The sequence below is a fragment of the Myotis yumanensis genome, unplaced genomic scaffold (genome assembly GCF_028538775.1).
Source record: "Myotis yumanensis isolate MYYU_CA2020_CCGP unplaced genomic scaffold, mMyoYum1.0.hap1 SCAF_1, whole genome shotgun sequence".
In the NCBI taxonomy this organism is placed as follows: domain Eukaryota; kingdom Metazoa; phylum Chordata; class Mammalia; order Chiroptera; family Vespertilionidae; genus Myotis; species Myotis yumanensis.
This window is the reverse complement of record NW_027223752.1, coordinates 52,389,313-52,401,936: the sequence shown is the minus strand read 5'-3', so window position 1 is coordinate 52,401,936 and position 12,624 is coordinate 52,389,313. Positions and strand designations below refer to the sequence as shown.

Below are 12,624 nucleotides of genomic sequence, written 5' to 3'. Positions count from 1 at the left end.
TGCGCACAGCCATTTGCCGATTGCCTCAGGCAAAGGCTGGATTAGCACCTCCCCAGAAGGCAGACGTTTTCCACACAGCTGATTTCCACAGCCAGCCGGCCTGGTGGTCAAACCCCTCTAGTGTTAACTACAACAATTAAGGCTTGGCTAGAACAAGACTGCGCACAGAGACCACAAGGGGGTGCACCAAGAAAGCATAAAAGATGCGGAGACAAAAAAACATGACAGAAATGGAGGATATGGAGCTAAGAATCGCAATTTTGAGGGCTTGCCATAAATTTGTGCAGAGCCTCACGAAAACTAATGAGACCCTCGATGCTACGATAAAGAAATTAGAAAGTAAGCATACACGGACTGAAATAAAGAATATTATACCCAATAGCAGACCAGAGGAGTACAATAATCAAACCAAAGATTCGACAAAAAACACCCAATTGGAAAAGCAAAATGAAAAAAGAATCCGAAAGTGTGAAGATAGTGTAAGGAGCCTCTGGGACAGCTTTAAGCGGTCTAATATCAGAGTCATTGGAGTGCCAGAAGATGAGAGACAGCAAGATATTGAAAACCTATTTCAAGAAATAATGGCAGAAAACTTCCCCCACCTGGTGAAAGAAATGGACTTACAGGTCCAAGAAGCGCAGAGAACCCCAAACAAAAGGAATCCAAAGAGGACCACACCAAGACACATCATCATTAAAATGCCAAGAGCAAAAGACAAAGAGAAAATCTTAAAAGCAGCAAGAGAAAGAGGCTCAATTACCTACAAGGGAATACCCATACGACTGTCAGCTGATTTCTCAACAGAAACTTTGCAGGCCAGAAGGGAATGGCAAGAAATATTCAAAGTGCTGAATACCAAGAACCTACAACCAAGATTACTTTATCCAGCAAAGCTATCATTCAGAATTGAAGGTCAGATAAAGAGCTTCACAGATAAGGAAAAGCTAAAGGAGTTCATCACCGCCAAACCAGTATTATATGAAATGCTGAAAGGTATCCTTTAAGAAGAGGAAGAAGAAGAAAAAGGTAAAGATACAAATTATGAACAACAAACATGCATCTATCAACAAATGAATCTAAGAATCAAGTGAATAAATAACCTGATGTACAGAATGAACTGGTGATTATAATAGAATCAGGGACATAGAAAGGGAATAGACTGACTATTCTTGGGGGAAAAAGGGGTGTGGGAGATGCGGGAAGTGACTGGACAAAAATCATGCACCTATGGATGAACACAGTGGGTGGGGAGTGAGGGTGGAGGGTGGGGTGGGAGCTGGAAGGAGGGGAGTTATGGGGGGAAAAAAGAGGAACAAATGTAATAATCTGAACAATAAAGATTTAATTTAAAAAAAAAAAAAAAAAAAAAAAAAAATAGAGCAAGAGAGACAAGGAGGAGAGATAGATGACCACTGCTTTCTACAGTGTGATCGTTGAAGATCTCTTTAAAGAGGTCGATTCGGAGAACCCCTCTGAATGATGTAAGGAAGCAAGCAGTGCAAAAATCTGAGAAAAGAGCACTCCAAACAGAGTGAAAACAAATATTAAGCCCTGGGAATGCACCTAGCAAAATCAAAAAAATATAGGGAAGTTCGGTGAGCAGAAGTGTAGTGAATAGAGAAAGGTAGGTAGGAACTAACTATATCATGCAGAAACTTGTAGGCCATGGCTAGGAATTTGGCCATTTTAATTGTAAGAGGATGTCACTGTAAAATATTAAATAGAAGAATGGTCTATCTGATTGATTAAAAAGATCATCCTAGCTATGAAGTGCATAATAAACTATGGGAGGTCAAGCAAGAAAGAAGGGAAACCAGTTAAGAGAATATCGTAATTATCTAAACCAGTGATGGCAAACCTATGACACACGTGTCAGAGGTGACATGCGAACTCATTTTTTTGGTTGATTTTTCTTTGTTAAATGGCATTTAAATATATAAAATAAAAATCAAAAATATAAATCTTTGTTTTACTATGGTTGCAAATATCAAAAAATTTCTATATGTGACACAGCACCAGAGTTAAGTTAGGGTTTTTCAAAATGCTGACACGCCAAGCTCAAAAGGTTCGCCATCACTGATCTAAACAGATGAGGAGGTGGTTTAGGCCAGAATATTAAGGTAGAGATAATGATATGTGAACAGATTAAAAATATATTCAAGAGATAGAGCCAAGAGGATTTTCTGATGAGCTGGTTATAGGGTACAAAGAGAAGAATTACAGATGATATCTAGGCTTTTGGCCTGAGTGGCTAGTTTAATGGCTTAGTTTAGTGGCTTAGTTTAGTTTAGTGGCTTAGTTTACTAAGAATAGTTTCATGGGAAATGATGATGGTAGGAATCACACCTTCTGTGTTGTGCAAGTTTAGTTTGAGATGCCTACCAGAGAGACAAATGAGATGTGAAGTAGACAGATGAACTATGACACTGGACCGCAGGGTCTTCAGGTCTAGGCTGAAGATATACAGACAGTTTTTAAAGCCAAAGAAATGGATAAATGTAGATTGGAAAGACTTTTTTATTTAATCTTCACACCAGCCCTATAGGAAGCAACTATCATTAATCCCATTTTCTAGATCAGGAAACTGAAGCTAAGAGATTACGACTTGTCCAACATCGCTCTGCTAGAGTTAGGAAGAAAAAAAAACACCAGATCTGACTACAGTGGCCATGACCTTTCTGAACTGGTATTCATCATTGGAACTACAGAACTTCATGTGAATACTGGAGTGAACCTTTTCTCAATTCTCCCAAGGATGGCACATAACTAGTCCCATTCTAGATGCTCTAGAGCAGTGGTTCTCAACCTTCCTAATGCCGCAGTTCCTCATGTTGTGGTGACCCCCAATTTCATTGTTACAAATTGAACATAATTAAAGCATAGTGATTAATCACAAAAACAATATGTAATTATATATGCGTTTTCCGATGGTCTTAGGTGACCCCTGTGAAAGGGTCGTTCGACCCCCAAAGGGGTTGCAACCCACAGGTTGAGAACCGCTGCTCTAGAGAGAAGTCAATTTTTTACATACAATGAGTGTCCAAATAAACATTAGGGTTTAGTATTCTCATAGAACGCCAATTGAGAAAACTCTGTCCTACAATATTATGTCTATTATTATTCCATTACTATGATGACAAAGTTGACTATGACTAGGAATCATTTAAAATGAGATAGAGAGGGAAGGCAGGGGAGGGTGAAGGGGGGAAGAAATCAACCAATGAACTCATATGCATATATGCATAACCCATAGTCACAGACAATAGAGTAGTGAAGACTTGGGGGGAAGGGAGGAGAGAGGACAATGAGGGGGGGGGAACATATGTAATACTTTCAACAATAAAGATTTATATTAAAAATAAATACATACTTACATACATACATACATACAATAAAATGAGAAAGAGCCCAGCCGACATGACTCAGTGGCTGAGCGTTGACCTATGAACCAGGAGGTCACAGTTCAATTCCTGGTGGGGGCACATGCTGAGGCTGTGGGCTCAATTTTCAGTGGGGGCATGCAGGAGACAGCCAATCAATGATTCTCTCTCATCATTGATGTTTCTCTCTCTCCCTCTCCCTTCCTCTCTGAAATCAATCCTATATAATAAAAGCCTAATATGCTAAGTGTCCGACCATTTGACCAGTCACTATGACATGCACTGACCACCAGGGGGCAGACACTCTGACTAGTATGTTAGCTTGCTGCTGGGGTCCAGCCGATCGAGACTGGGCAAAATGGGCCGGACACACCCTGGAGCCCTCCCATGGCCCTTCCCCGGCTGGCCAACCTCCCAGGGTCCTTCCCCAGCCAGCCAGCCCCAATCAACCCCAATCGCTAGGTGAGATGGCCCCAATCAGGACTGGGCGAGACGGGCCAGACACGCCCTGAATGAATCCGTGTACCAGGCTGGTTTCAGCCTGATCCCGCAGGCCAGGCCAAGGGACTCCGCCAGTGCACAAATTTGTGCAATGTGCCTCTGGTAAGAATATATTTTTTAAAAATAAAATAAGAAAGATAGACAAAATAAGTAACCATCCTGTGATGTTTCATAGCCTTCTCTTTGTAACCAGTAAACCAAGTATTATTTGGATTTTTATACCACCGAAGATGATTTCACTTTAATTAAGACTACACCAGAACTCTATTGGATCCACTCACAATCAACATTCAGCATCTGTTTTCCTCAGAACATCAGTTCATCAGAAAACCAGAATGTCAAGTTCTCCAATGTAAGAATCTGTTTTTTCATTAATGTGTTCCAAGCACCTAAACAGTGCCCTTTCTCGGAAAGAACCTAAATTTCCAGCCTCCCTGGATAGAGCTTGTTACCTTATAAGATAAGGATGTTTTTCATGTTATTTTAGTTATTGGCACCACTAAAATCTATGTATCCTAATTCAGTACTTTAAACTCTCCATTTAATCTTCCTAAAATTGGCCTTCTTTCTTATGGAAACATAAAAGGTTCTAGATATGGCCATTAATGGTCAAAATAATTCCCATACCATGGTGTCAATATAACTTGTGTATACTGTTCAAAATAACTAGCATACAGTGTGAACCAATAACTACTATATCATACATACTCTAAAGAAAAAAATATTCTCCTTACAATTTCAGTTATTCTGTTAAACTCAAGTATTCTTTCTGAGCATGGATATTATGAATCAATGCAGCACCTCCATTAAATGCAAAAGGTTTCAAATGAACAATTCTGGCTAGACCAGAAATTGCATTCCAATCGATTTCATCTGCACATAATAGCCTACATGTATCAGTGCAGTATTAGTGGACAACGAATTTCATTTTTGAGCTATAAGGACCTGCCAACCGCAGGCATTAAGTCCTTCCCACAATGGGTCACTGAAAAGACTACAGAGCATTTTTTTTAAATCAGTTACCTCTGGTAAAACATATTGTAGGGAAAACAAGTGCGCTCATACATTACTTGTAGATATGCAAATTAGTACAATACTTCTGGAGAAAAACTTGGCAATACCTAACAAAACTACATATGCACTTAACTTTTGACCCAGCAATCCCACTGATATGAATCTATCTTGAAGGTACACCTCTAACAATACAAAAATACATTTGCACAGGTCATTTATTGCAACATCTATAATCTATAATAATAAAAGGTAATATGCTAATTAGACCGGATGTCTTCCAGATGTCATTCCAGACGTCCTTCCTGACAAAGTTGGGGCCAGAGAAAGTCGGCCCGGGTCCCGGGTACCTGCCGGCGGCCGGCGGAGGGAAGGAGCCTGGGTCTCAGGTGCTGCCAACAGCCGGAGGAGGGAAGCCCGAGTCCCGGGTGCTGGAGGGGAGCCGGTGCCGACAGCCAGGGGAAAGAAGGCCTACTCTTGCACAAATTTTTGTGCATCAGGCCTCCAGTTGCTTATAATTGCAAAACACAGGGAAAAAAACCTAGATGCCCATAAGTAGAAGAATAGTTAAATAAATTAGGATACATCCTCACAGTAGAGTAGGATACAGCTGTAAAAAGAAAAAAAGTGAATACCTTTTAAATCTTTCTTCAAAAGAATGAACTGATTTGGAGTGATTTCCAGGATACACTGTACTATTAAGTGATAAAAGTAAAGTTCAAAAGAGTATTACATGTCACTCTTTATACAAAAAATAGAGAATAGGAAAACAGCATGGCAGTTCTCAAAAAGTTAAAGAATTACCACATGACCCAGCAATTCCACTTTAAGTTATATATACAAGGAAATTGAAAACATATGTCCACACATAATCTTATATAGGAATGTTCACAGAAGTATCATTCATAATAGCAAAAAAAAAAAAGAAAAACCAAATGTCCATCAACTGATGCATGAAACAAAATGTGGTATATTCTTACAACAGAATATCAGTCAGCCATAAAAAGGAATAAAGTACTGATACATGCTTCAACATGGATGAACCTCAAAAAATTATGCTAAGTGAAAGAAGCCATGCACAAAAGTCCACAAATTATATGATTTCACTTACATGAAATGTCCACAATAGACAATTCCATAAGAAAAGAAAGTAGATTAGTGGTTACCAGGGACTGGGGAAAGGGGAATGGGAAATAACTAACTGCTTATGGATACAAGGATTTCTCTTGCGGGTGATGAAAATGTTCTTGAATTAATGGTGATGGTTGCACAACCTTGTGAATATACTAAAAACCACTAAATCGTACACGTTAAAAGTGTGAGTTTTATGGTATATGAATTGTATCTCAATTTTAAAAATTGTGTGAGAAAAAAAAGAAATATAAGAAAACACACACAATCTGTTCATTTGTGTAGAAGAAATAGAGGAAGAATAAACCAGAAACTTAAGAGACTGGTTAATAACTACAGGACATAGAAAACAGGTAGGGAGAAGAGGGGATGGGAATAGGGTAGCAGAAACAAGGAGTAATACTTCTCTAAGTATATCCTTTTATGTACTAATGTTTAGTAGCAGTAATGTTTCATATAACAATGTAAATATACCAATAATGAAAATCAACCAGGACTGGGGGAAACCCAAAATGGAAAAGAGTAAGAAAAGAACTTAATTGCATTACAGATTAATAACATAACCACACTAAAAGGAGTGGGGAATAAAAAAACAAACCTAGGTAACTTTGGAAAACAGTATTTTGAATCAGATACTGTAAGGCCAAAGACACACACCAAAAAGCTGTATACAAATACTGCATTTAATTAGCAACTATGTTTCTCACAAGGGCATGAGTTAGCAATCATAACTACTTGATGTGCATTCTAAAAGTGAATAAATAAGTTAGTATACTACAGATGAGAGCCAGTCTTCTCACTTCAGAAAAAAAGTTATAAGAATAGGAGACAAGTTGGAATGAACCTTGTGGTGTTAGACTGGAGTAGAAATAAATGTGTGTATGCATAGATGGTTTAGTATATAACATATTATCTGCTAGTTCTGTCCTCGGAGGGCCTAGGAATAATGACACCCCAATGAGCACACCTAGCATCCAGATCTTGATTTAAATTCTATTCTCTAATAAAAGGAAGCAAAGTTCCTTAGAGAGAGAAGTGGTTGATTCCAGGAAAGATACAAAATAAACATGGAATAGTCTGTAGTGCCAGGATATAAAACAGTGCTCAAAAAAGGGTGAAGGCCAACGTGAAAGAGTTCCTAGTGGCCAAAACTGAAACAATGTGAGCAATAAAATATTACTACTGGATTATAACCTGTAGAATAATTACCCACGAGATCATACTTATATAAATAAATAATTGAATAAAATGAAGAAGGGACATCTCTTCTTGACAGGAGAATTCCAATAATAAATGCAAAAGGAATGAGGGAAATACAAAACTGACCCTGGGCCCAGTGATGTGATTCAATGGTCAAGCACTGACCTATGAACTAGGAGGTCAACATTCAATTCCTGGTCAGGGTACATGCCCAGGTTGCGGACTCGATCCCCAGTGTGGGGCGTGCAGGAGGCAACCAATCAATAATAATTCTCTCTCATCATTAATGTTTCTATCTCTCTCTCCCTTTCTCTTCCTCTCTGAAATTAATTAGAAATATATTTTTAAGAAAAAAACATAAAATCACCATTAGGCAAATGCCACAGTAATAACTGTTGCAGACAAGATCCACCAACAGTTGCTAAAATCACTGAAAGTTTGAGAAGAAACAATATCTCTCAAAGTATAAAGAATAGTAACTTTACAGTAGAGAATCAGCAGAGGCCACCTTAACAAAGTCATCAAGGTTAAAGTATTACTAGCAGTAAGATACATCAACACCATGTACCCTCTAATATGATACACTGAAAAGGACAGATCACTTCTGTGGTTTTCTTGCAAACACACATAACCTCAATCTAATCATTAGAAAAATATCAGAGAAGCCCAAAATGAGAATACTACAAAATAACTGACCAATACTCATCATATCAAGGTCATGAAAGAAAGGAAAAAATAAACTCTAGTTTAGTTAATAATAGTATACCAATGCTAATTTCCTAATTTTGATCATAGTACTATGGTTACGTAAGTGGTCAACATTAGATGTGTGAAAGGTATATAGAAACTGTACTATCTTTGCAACATTTCTGTAAGTCTAACATTTCAAAATAAACAGCTGAAAATAAATAAAAGCCATCAACCAATCATCTTATTCAATTTCCTTTTTCCCTGCTCAGTGATCTCATCTGGAATTTAATATTCCAATTAACTTAGAGAGCCCAGTAAGTGACAGTAAAACAAACTAAAATCATAAAAATAGACCGGCCGGTGTGGCTCAGTGGTTGAGTGTCAACGTATGAACCAGGAGGTCACGGTTCGATTCCCAGTCGGGGCATATGCCCAGGTTGCGGGCTTGATCCCCAGTGTGGGGTATGCAGGAGGAAGCCAATCGGTAATTCTCTCTCATCATTGATGTTTCTATCTCTCTAGCCCTCTCCCTTCCTCTCTGAAATCAATAAAAATATATATTAAAAAAAAAGAAAAGAATGTAACTCCCACTTCCATCACCCTTCCTTCTCTGCTAAAATCATAAAAATAAGATCTGGCATCGCAAAAGTTAATTGCATACTTTATGTTCCCTTATAAATGTTTTCATCAAAAATATATGCTAGCTGCTGTGACTTTACTGGCTTTGCAAACTTCTTTTTAAATGACATGAGAAACTTTTTATGTTTTCAACATCATGATAACTTGTAATATGTGCATGTAAGAATGCATTTCGCCGAAACCGGTTTGGCTCAGTGGATAGAGCGTCAGCCTGCGGACTGAAAGGTCCCAGGTTCGATTCCGGTCAAGGGCATGTACCTGGGTTGCGGGCACATCCCCAGTAGGAGATGTGCAGGAGGCAGCTGATCGATGTTTCTCTCTCATCGATGTTTCTAACTCTCTATCTCTCTCCCTTCCTCTCTGTAAAAAATCAATAAAATATATTAAAAAAAAAAAACAAAAAAAAAACTCAAATTCTGACATTCACCAAATTTAAAAAAAAAAAAAAAAATGCATTTCATTTGTCTGTTAAACCAAATACATTTACATTTAAAAAATTATCTGCAATAGATTATAGCATTTGTTATTTATTACTATATAGTTGTTCAACTATAAAATTCAAATTTTGTTTCACAAGTTAATTTGCTTTTTTTTTTTGGTTAGTTCTCACCCAAGAAAATTTTTCTATTGATCTTTTAGAGAGTGTGGAAGAGAGAGGGAAAGAGAAACACATTGACTGGTTGCCTCCTGCACGCATCCCAACCACAGCCTGGGCCACTGAGAAGCCTGCAACCAAAGTATGTGCCCTTGACCGGAATCAAACCCGGGACCCTATGGTCTGCAAGCCAACGCTCTATCCAATGAGCCAAACTGGCTAGGGCCTCAATTTGCTTTTATCCTAACATAAATGTCTCTCCATACTCCAAACCGCAGTCATTGTTATTTTAAGTTCTGAAAATCTGAATTTTAAAAAATCAACTGTTCAATGTACCCAGTCCTCTTTTTTTGTTTCAAATATCAAGAAAGAGCCATTTAATCTTTCTTAGGGAAAAATGCTTGGGACAACTAAATTGTATGGCTATTTATGATGTGCATCCTCTACTGACCAATCCAGTCCAATAAACAACACAGTCTTCTAAATTTCTTTAATCAAATGGGATTTTTAGTACACATTTATATCAATAAGCAGATTAAGTGATTGTTTATATTTGCTTTCTCGTCCATACACCACCTGGATGTCTATATTGAGAGTGAAATACCTAAATGACCAGCAATTGAATGAGAAGTGTCATATGCAAACAGTATGACTAGAAATTTAAGCAACAAAGTGATAAGAACCTTAGGAAAGCAAAATTCATAAAAGTTTAGAATTTCAAGAGGCCTTAATAGGCCATTTAATCTAGTCCAATGACAACCCCAGACAGATGACAATCTATCTTAATTTTAAAAGCCTTTAGATTTCCAATTTCCCTAGATTCTGCCATTTAATCCTATCATGCCCTACCTAATACTTTATTTTCTCAAATGACATAATTATCCTATATAATAAAAGCCTAATATGCAAACTGTCCCCTCGGGTGGCCCTTAGACCAGGCGTTCAACTGCTCTCTATGACGTGCGCTGACCACCAGGGGGCGGTGTGGAACATGGCAGGCGGTAGTGGAGGTGCTGGCAGCCCCAATGAGCCGGACAAGAGCGGGACTGTGGTGGGATGGTGGAGCAGGTGAGCGGGCAGCGCCAGGTCAAGGCAGGTGCAAGTGGGGCCTGACTGCCCCGCCGATCACCCTGCAGACCGATTGCCCCACAGACTGCAACCAGTCACAGCGGCGGGGGGTAGGGATGGTGAAAGGCGGTGCCAGGCCAAGGCAGGGTGCTGGGCGGGGCTGCGGGGCTACAAGGCTGGGGGCGCAAGCTGGGGCCCTATCTCTGCAGGCCATCCTGAGGGACCCCACCCATGCACAAATCCATGCACCGGGCCTCTAGTGTGTGTGTGTGTGTGTGTGTGTGTGTGTGTATATATAGTCAAGGATGTGCCAGTGTGGCTCAATGGTCGAGCAATGGTCGAGCGTTGACCTAAGAACCAGGAAGTCACAGTTCCATTCCATCAGGGCACATGCCTGGGTTACGGATTCTATCCCCAGTGGAGAGCGTGCAGGAGGCAGCCTATCAATGATTCTCTCTCATCACTGATGTTTCTCTCTCTCTCTCTCTCTCTCTCTCCTTTCCTCTCTGTAATCAATAAAAATACATTTTTTTAAATAAAAATAAATAAAATCAAGGAAGTCATACACATGTGCATGCAGGCACCTAGAACACTCAATTTTGCTTGTATAAACACATGCTATAGAAAAACCTACATAATCAAAGGCACACATCCACCCCATCCCAATCACAAAAGCACTATGAAACAAACAATGTCACATAACTATTTTGGCCTAAAAATAACCAACGGAAATCAATTTTATAAACCTCGAGGTAAACAGGTTTCTTCCCTCTATGAATAACTAAAGTTTATTTGCTTTCCAAAACACTGCTCCTTTTCACCATCCACCTCAGGCACAACTGCAAAAACACATAATGTACGAGATCCAAGCAGATACTTTTTTAATGTTTGATTTTTAAAACCATTTGGCTAACAATCACTTAAAGAACTATGCCCAAAGGAAGAGTGAGTGATGACAGAGTACAACCGGTGTTAATGAACAAGTAACTGGATTTAATCAAGCAGGCCAAAGATGTGACTCAAATAAAACAAATCATTTCTGATATATATATATATATATATATATATATATATATATATATATATATATATATAGAAAGACCCCAATCAAGGATGAAACGTGTACTATTGGAAAAAATTAAGTGTCTGTTAGAAATACAACAAAATGTTAACCATGAAATGTTATCTCTGGAAATGGAATTACAATGATGCGTTAGTCTGCTCAGGTTTGGTATTCCTACTATTCTGATTATCCATATTTAACACAGTATTACAGATATTTCAAAATTAAGGCAAATTACGCCCCGGTGCTTCACAGCTCTCCGGGATGGAAAACACGCCTTTTACATAACCTCCTGGGAAATGCGGTACCTACACGCTCCTGTCTTCCTCCTGTCTCCCATGAACACGCCACCCATCACCATATTCTCTGGGGCAGCTCCTGTCATCCTCCTCCTCGTCTCACTCCAGAGACTACACAATGCATCTCGTCTCCCCTCCTGCTAGCAGAGGCTCTCAATTATTTTAACCGGGGCGGGAGATTTGGAAAACGGTTTACCAGATGATGAGCTGCCCCCACCCAAAAGCAGAGGAAGTGAGAAAGACACCTCGCCCCAACCTCCACCTCCACCCCTCAAAAGGTGGCCGGCGAGAGGGACACCGGGGGCGCAGCTCTCCTCGGAGCTGGGAAAAGGAGTCGACCGCCGCGCCCGGCCCGCCTGGCCCCAGTCAGGGGAGGGGCGCTCGTTAGCGGATAAAGGGGTGAAGGAAAAGGTCAGAGAGGCGACCCCGGAGGGTTGAGGGACACGTACAGGCAGCCGCCGGAGGGGCGGGTCCCTCCGCCCTCTCGGGCGAGCGGCTCGGCTTCTAACGTGACTTGGTAGGGATCCGGGCCGCGAGAAGCCCCCGGGGCCAGGGGGCCTCACCGCGCCGGCAGGGCTCCCTCAGGCCTTCGACGGCCGCCCACCCGGGACCCCGGCGCCCCGCTCGGCAGCGGCCCCGGAACGGCTCCGGCCGGCCTTAGCCCAGCCGGCGGGGCGCAAGCAAAGGCGGCCAGGAAGACAGAAGAGGAGGCGTTACCATACGCGGCTCCGGAGCTGGCGGGGGTGAGACGCGGTCCCTGTGACCCGGGCCCCGCTCAGCGGCGGTGGCGGTGGCCGCGTCCTTTATTTTTGCTGCAGCAGCGGCGACTTGTCAAAGGGAAAGACGTAAGAGGCGGCGGCGGCGGCAGCAGCAGCCGCAGGCGAGTCTCGCGGGATTTAGGCGGAACTCTCGCGCAGCCCGGCGCCCTCGCCCCGCCCCCCAGGCCGAGCGCGGGAGGCGAGAGGGACCCGGGAGGAGGGCCCGAGGAAGTTGCAGGAGGAAGGAGAAAGGGAAGAGGATTTCATTGGGGTGAGGGAAACCGGGGGT

General features: G+C 41.1%; 1 protein-coding gene across 11 annotated transcripts in view; it reads right to left on the bottom strand.

Annotated features, from left to right (window-relative positions):
* HERC1 (HECT and RLD domain containing E3 ubiquitin protein ligase family member 1) overlaps positions 1–12,402 on the bottom strand; it is a 190,046-nt gene extending 177,644 nt beyond the window's left edge. For all 11 annotated transcript variants that reach the window (XM_070421306.1, XM_070421324.1, XM_070421311.1 and 8 more), the window contains exon 1: positions 12,295–12,402. The gene's annotated coding sequence lies outside the window, so the exon portion shown is untranslated. The remainder of the gene's footprint in view (positions 1–12,294) is intronic.
* Between the last annotated feature and the right edge of the window lie 222 nt (positions 12,403–12,624).